The sequence below is a fragment of the Aplysia californica genome, unplaced genomic scaffold (assembly GCF_000002075.1).
Source record: "Aplysia californica isolate F4 #8 unplaced genomic scaffold, AplCal3.0 scaffold00026, whole genome shotgun sequence".
In the NCBI taxonomy this organism is placed as follows: Eukaryota; Metazoa; Mollusca; class Gastropoda; order Aplysiida; family Aplysiidae; genus Aplysia; species Aplysia californica.
The window spans coordinates 894713-902048 of record NW_004797296.1 but is presented as its reverse complement, the minus strand read 5'-3'; the positions used below and the strand labels follow the sequence as shown (position 1 = coordinate 902048).

Genomic DNA, 7336 nt, shown 5'->3' with positions numbered 1-7336 from the left:
TTCTTCTTCTTCTTCTTCTTCTTCTTCTTCTTCTTCTTCTTCTTCTTCTTCTTTTTCTCTTCTTCTTCTTCTTCCTTTCTGTCCATGTGCCGTTCATCCCCCTGTTTCTTTGCATAGTTGAAGGAACCTGTCTTCTAAATGACCGAAATTGAGTCAGTGGAGGTGTAAAACAGCGACATCTACGTTATTAATAAACAGACATTTGCGCAATTATACCAAAATACAGAATCCCAGTTTATATGAAGCAGTGCTTTCGAGTGGACCAAACATTTGTGAAGCGTGCTGACAAAATGAGTTACTTCTCGAATTCAAACCTTATGGAAATAGATACACATCAGGCTTATAGGTGAAAATTTTACAATTAATAAGTATGAAATAATAAAAGGCATGTTATAGTAAATAGCACCAGAAAAATTCAACAGATTTGACCACAGTGTCGATATTTGGCCGATGTCTCATTTGTGGATTGTGAGAAGTAACTCATTTTGTCAGCACGCCTCAAATTTAAATCTGAATGGCAATAAACTTGAATGATATACAACCCTCCCTTAAACAATAGGTTTTGAGAAGGTGTGATATCGATCAGCAAACAGTGTGAGACAGGGATCGCAGGGCAAGAATGTTCTATAATAAGTATAACGTTGCTATAAATGTCCCAGACACCTATTTGGGCGACACTGGTTCCTTATCGATTGGCTGAAATTGGACCAGTGTCAAAATAAAGCCCCCTTCAAAATCCGATATCGGCTCTATTTGTGTCTTGTCATTTCTGAGACAATGCGCATACCAACGACTGACCCTGTCTGTTCTTTTCTTTTCTTTCTCTCCACAGTCTAAAAAAAAGAGACAGGGTGTGTTTCGTTTACGTTACACAAAAAAAAAATATCGTCACGTTCATGGTCATTAGCAGTTGGGAATAAATAAAAACATGACATATTTTCAGAAAAATGCGAGCAAAATAACGGATTAGGCAGTTTTAGGGACATAACAAAACAGATGATGAATTTTTTTAAAAATCTACTGTACGATAACAGTCATATTATAATTGTTGGCAGAAAGAAAAACAAAACAATTACTCAAACCAGCTGTAAATAAGAACAGGATACCATCCATTGAGTGCTGTGGATAGCAAAGAACGGAGCACAAAGGAATACACAAGAAGGAAATGTTTCTGACACATTTTAAACATTAGAGACCAGCGAGAAATGGGAGACATCAGCATGACCACTGACCATCATGCCCAAAAACAATTGGACGGCATACACTAAGGCTGGTCCCTTCAGCCCACACCCTAATCGTGCAAAAAGGCTACTGAAATCAATGTAACAAAACAACCCAAAAACTCAAAACTAATTATTAATATGATCGGCGTCTATTTAAACAAAAAGTGAGAAAATTCAAGTTCCTACTATCCTGAGCTTTCGCCACCTTCTCTGTTATAAGACGTTTTATGGGAAAAACCACAGAAAACCCCCCCACAAAACAACAACAACAACAACAACAACAAAACACCGACGAAGGAGGAGGTTACATCCAGTGGGTAACAATGCCATACGGACTGCATTAATTGGGATTTAAAACAAATCAAAACAAAACAAAAAACCAAAAAAAAAACTTACTAGGCAGTAACGATGGCTCCATTGGAACCAAACTGGAAATGGACGTGGAATAACACGATTGAAATCTCCAACGATAAATTCTTCAACTTGAATTGTTTGGAGTCACCGTTCAGTCTTGTTAGAGATGGACAAGCAAAAGTCGATGCGCCCAATTTGACGCCCATCCCCAATAGGACTGAGTTATGTGAACCCATAAATCAGTCAGATAAATGGTGTCTTGGCCTATCACTTAAACTTACAAAACTTAAAAGAAACGTAAACAAGAGGGGGAGGAGAGGGACGGGGAGGGGGGGGCGGGTAAGACCACACCATTAAAGTGGCTAATGTCTACTACCAGGGAAAGGGAAATTTTTGCATTTCCTGATGTGATTGTGATTAGTCGACCATTTTCAATAAATACATATTCAATTATCGTCAAGTAAAAGATTTCCCTATCCCCCTTTCACTACACCGCCCCCCCCCTCCCACCCTCCCAGAGAGAGAGAGAGAGAGAGAGAGAGAGAGAGAGAGAGAGAGAGAGAGAGAGAGAGATGGAGAGAGAGAGAGAGAGGGGGGGGGTTAAAGAAAGTTTGATATATGTGAGGCGTGCTGACAAAATGAGTTACTTCTCACAATCCACAAATGGAGACATCGGCCAAATATCGACACTGTGGTCAAATTTGTTGAATTTTTCTGGTGCTTTATATTCTTTAACTATAACATGCCTTTTATTATTTCATACTTATTAATTGTAAAATGTTCACCTATAAGCCTGATGTGTATCTATTTCCATAAGGTTTGAATCCGAGAAACTACTCATTTTGTCAGCACGCTTCACATATTATGCTGAGCAAAGAACTACTCAATTATAATACTTTTACTGTGGTCCTCCGTTGGTCTATGGAACCCCGAGTGGATACGGCTCATTACAGAGCTAATGGACTTGTTCTGATGTTCTCAGATAGAACTAGACACGGGAATCTTGCATTTACATGACACTTCAGACACTAACAATGCGGTTTCCACCCGCTGGTAAAGAGCATAGACGAAAATTATTTGTGTGCAGAGTCGGGACGCGGTTTCACGTATGCAAAAGAGACGATGGTGATTATTTTTACATGCGTAATGTAATGTGCTTTTTATGCATGGGATGATTGGGGGGGGGGGGTGTAAACAGGCTCGCGGCACGACAGAACACCATGGCCAGGCTTCGTGAAGAAAGGAGACATCAGAGAAGGAATTTAGGATAATAGCATGACAAGGTCACGAGATTGCTGACCTCGAAAAGACCATCCTCAAAGAAACAGTTTCGGGGTCCAGGGCTTTGGACCGGGCTCGGGTATACAAGATGGCAGGGTAGTAATATATATTGTACTATAAAAAATAAAAAATAGGCCAAGACACCATTTATCTGACTGATTTATGGGTTCACATAACTCAGTCCTATTGGGGATGTGCGTCAAATTGGGCGCATCGACTTTTGCTTGACCTTACTGGGATACATTGGGTGTTAGACCCGTACAATGCACTACGTCCAAACGGAGGCTGACCACTCTCCTATGAACATTATTATTATCATTATGGTGAACAGACTCTCAGTGTGCACAGACTATGGAGAAAAAAAGAGGAAGGTAAAAGTGCATGCTGAAGTATATCCTTGTTTACATAAAATGAAGCAGAGCTAGAATTAAGTTACCCCCGTTCAAGGGCAGGTAGATAGGGAGAAAAAAAAGCATTTTGAAATTTCTTAAGAGGTAAAATATAACAATTTAACGTGACTTTTGAAACAAGACTGAATCGAAAGTGGAAAGCAGTCTTGAAACAAAAACCAAATTCCAAAAATAAGACCAACTCACGCCATATATGACAAGGAATAGCACGTCTTAAACTCGCTGAACCCTGAGCTTTCAGTTGAATAAAAGCGCGGTTTTTATTTTTATTTCGTACGAAGTAGGTGAATAGATCCACACTAAGATAGTGCAATGTCCCCACGAACTTGTAAGACTGACAATACGTCCCCAAGTGATTCAAAACGACTGCCTCGCGTGGTGCTACCGACAGAACGGTACGAGGCGACAGACCGCCAGTTAGAGCCCTGCTTCGGGTCGCCAAGGCAAACAATCTAACCCCGACAGCTACCAGTCCCCAAGTCATTTTGATGGGGAGGGAGAAAAAAGCCTATTCAGATATGATGAACTGCGACTTGGAGAATACGCTGTCTTATGTATGTAGTAAAGTCCAACTGTGGTCTTTGTAGCATGTGATTTAAGGTTTCTGAAGTACACGTACGACCTGAAAGAGGTAGACAAAGAGAGGAGACCACTGGCTGTTTACTGAGTTTACTGAAAAAGTGGCTGTTATAAGGTTTAGCAAACGCTGTTGTTGTTGAGGTCACAGACTTCGTCGTTCTCTGTCAGGGGAGGGTATTGTGCGGAGTAGATAAACACCACAGCCAAACATTCGTTCTAAGTTAAAGCTACCTCTCGAAAAGAGGAACGAGAACGGCTTTTTCCAAAACTTTGCTGATATAATTATAATATTATAATGCTTTGCATTTGTGTTGCGTTGCTTTTCGGTCCTTGATGTTTACACACAGTTGCGTCTTTGTATATTCTGAAACATGGGTCATATAAGCAGCGGGAACACTACAGGCGGGTCAATTTAGGTTCCTTGAAAGGAGCAGACGAATCTGAAACATTGTTTTTTGTAAAGTATTCGTAATCCCTTGACACAGGTATGATCTGAAATTAATATTTATTGTCTAGACACGTGCACGCGTTTCACACACACACACACACACACACACACACACACACACACACACACACACACACATGCATACACACATAATGGTGAGCTATGAAGCAACAGTTCAATGTGTGGTAGGGGAAGCTGGACCAAATACATAATATGTACATGTGGTGACACTAATACCAAGATGTTGGAGTTGTACGGATGCTCGCAGTAACATAGACCATTGCCATTGTGCCAGTTGGCCAGAATCAACACAAACATAAAAAGTCACTTGGTATAGATCGCAACTCTGTTATTGACACCTCTGTCTCTCTCTCTCTCTCTCTCTCTCTCTCTCTCTCTCTCTCTCTCTCTCTCTCCCTCTTTCTCTCTCCCTCTTTCTCTCTGTCTCTGTGTCTCTCTGCCTATTAGGTTTCTTCTGCTTGTGTTGAGTAAATTGTTCGGAATGAACGTTCTAAGAAGGTCCACAATGGTGCTGTATGAAATAGTACGGCATGGTTTGCTTTGACAATGTGATTTGGTATGCTATTGTGAGGGTTTAATGACCCTGTCAAAGAGGCACGTCAGTTATCCGAGAGGCAAAGCTCTCAGATTTAAAGACCATTTCCGACAGGACTGAGCCAAACAAGAAAAACCTTTGTCATTTCATAAACAGCCCATATTTGAGGGATTTAAACTAGTGCCACCGCTTCACAATCCTGTATAAAAATAATAATAATATTTTCTGAGCTAAGGGACGCCATTGTCTAAACAATGCAGGTTACAGCATAAGTAAAATATCAAAAGCAAACAACAGAAACAAACACACTTTGGCAGACAATACACTGATTCCAAAGACGAAATTCGTCTGAGCAACATTAAAGGCTTAACTTGACTTCATCCTGTGGGCAAAAAATATTAACATAATTCTGTTAACCCTTTATCCGAAATTAAACAAAGATAACGCATTCAGGGACACATACCTCTCGGAGCTGGATCTATCGGAGCGATCTCCCAAGAACAATCCTCTTTGCGGCGTGATTAGATTATAAATCGTCAACAGAGGGATATCCAGCCTCCTTGGACTTTGAAATAAAGTATCCACAGCTTTTGAGTGTGATGGAAAAAACACTTGGTGGGTTTCTGTCTCCCTTATCAAACTGATATCATTAGTGGTAATCCTTGGAGGGTGGAGGTTAGCAGTAATGTCAAAATGGAAGTTGAAGTGGGGAACTAAACATTCTCCTCACTGAATAACTTTCTGCTAAACCAAAACCGAGAGGAGAAAACCCGAATGGCTATATCTAGAATATTGAGGAATAAATACTCAGGCTCATTCGTTATTTGAATAATGACAGTGGTTCTTACTAGACCCTAAATTTTGAATTAGAAAAAAACATAATTTTTTATATTATTTTCTCACGCAGCACAGCTTTTCCAGACTTTTCAAGAAGCTTTCTTTGTATAATGTTATGTTATTTTTATAAGCATCTTTTCACCGAAGTAGGAATACCAACTCTACTGAAAGGCTGTTATAACATACAAAGTTACAATCTGTTCAACAGAGAAAAAACCATTCCATGGAATAGATCTAGTATTGACAGTACCGGACAAAATATCAACCGCTCCACTTACAAAACAAAAATAAAACGATTGAAATTTGAGTTTTCAAGATGATCGTAAGTATTTATAAGAATTGTTTTAATCGGCGATAACCAATATAACCATTAGAGGCGTTTAGTGACAATTTAATGGAACAGGCAAGTTTTCTTAAAATGAGCTTGGCATAGAGATAGAGAATATAACAGCAGTAAACAAAAAACAAAAAAAACGAAAGATGCTAAGTGAGTACCAATTATTCTTGCGGTGTCAACTTTGCGCTAAACTCTGAGAGCTTAGGTAAACTCTGGGAGTGTGCGCACGTTCCATCACTAAAAAGCGACGACAGAAAAAGCTTACATGCCAAACCCAACGGCTTAACTATCGCATCAGCCGTGCATACTCCTAGCCCTGATGAGTTTATGAATGCTTAAACTGAAAGAAATTTGCCACTTTCAAGGACCCTAGAATACAACGAGGAATATAAAAGCTGTTCGGGTAGATATTAATTTGATTCAGTAGGAAGCGGTTGGTTTAAAATCGAAGTAACGTGTGTATGTTCCACCTACTTCGAAAAATGGTAGTCTTAAAACAAAAACTCACCACGTTTAATCAACATTAATCAAAGGTTTCACAAACAAAAACAACCTCCTCTAAGTGAACTTTACAAGTATTCCTTCCACTGTTGCTTATCCAACCTGTCTGCAGGTACAGAAATTTCTCCTCCTCCCAAGAAAAGGTCAAAGCCAAAAAGAAGAAAAAAAATGTACACACTGTAGTATAATAATATATATCCTTACGTCCTGATCATTGAGAGGAAGCACAGGGGCAGTAGATAGTCCAGCAAGATGAGACCGTTAATGTCGCAGGATCTTCTGCTGGAGTCACCTTGCGTTTGGTGGAGATAGGCCCAGGGTTTTGGGCCACGGGGCGGGCGCGGAGGAGGAGGAGGAGGAGGTAGGTGGGAGGCGCTGGGGGTTGCCCACAGGTAGGGAAAACCTCCCGAGTGGACGGCGCCATTATTCAGTGAGACGACGAGCAAGCGAAGCGAGACGCGAGCGCTGGCTGCTGCTGTTCCGAGGGGAAGCATCTGGAGGGTTCTACACGAAACGATTGTTGTACAATAATGTATAGTTTTTCGTCTTACACGATCATAACCCTCTGCTAGATATATTTGTATAATACAGGTGTTTGTTTTCACGAGGTGAAGAAAAGCTTATCGTCTTTCTGACAATAATGTAAGTGTTGGGCAAACAAACAAAAACAAAAACAAAATAAAGCACCAACATAACAAAACAAAGCAGGCATTGTTTTAAACCTAACGCAAAAAAAAAAACCAACAACCGTGAAATCAAAAGGAACAATAACAAAAATAAGTAGAACATACCCGGTTGTATTGACACCCC

General features: G+C 40.2%; 1 protein-coding gene across 1 annotated transcript in view; it reads right to left on the bottom strand.

The window, feature by feature from the left end:
- Nucleotides 1-6724, bottom strand: part of LOC101858383 (titin homolog) — a 56386-nt gene extending 49662 nt beyond the window's left edge. The window contains exons 1-2 of the mRNA XM_005091167.3: nt 6534-6724; nt 5315-5592 (exon numbers count right to left, since the gene is read on the bottom strand). The gene's annotated coding sequence lies outside the window, so the exon portion shown is untranslated. The remainder of the gene's footprint in view (nt 1-5314; nt 5593-6533) is intronic.
- Nucleotides 6725-7336: the final 612 nt, after the last annotated feature.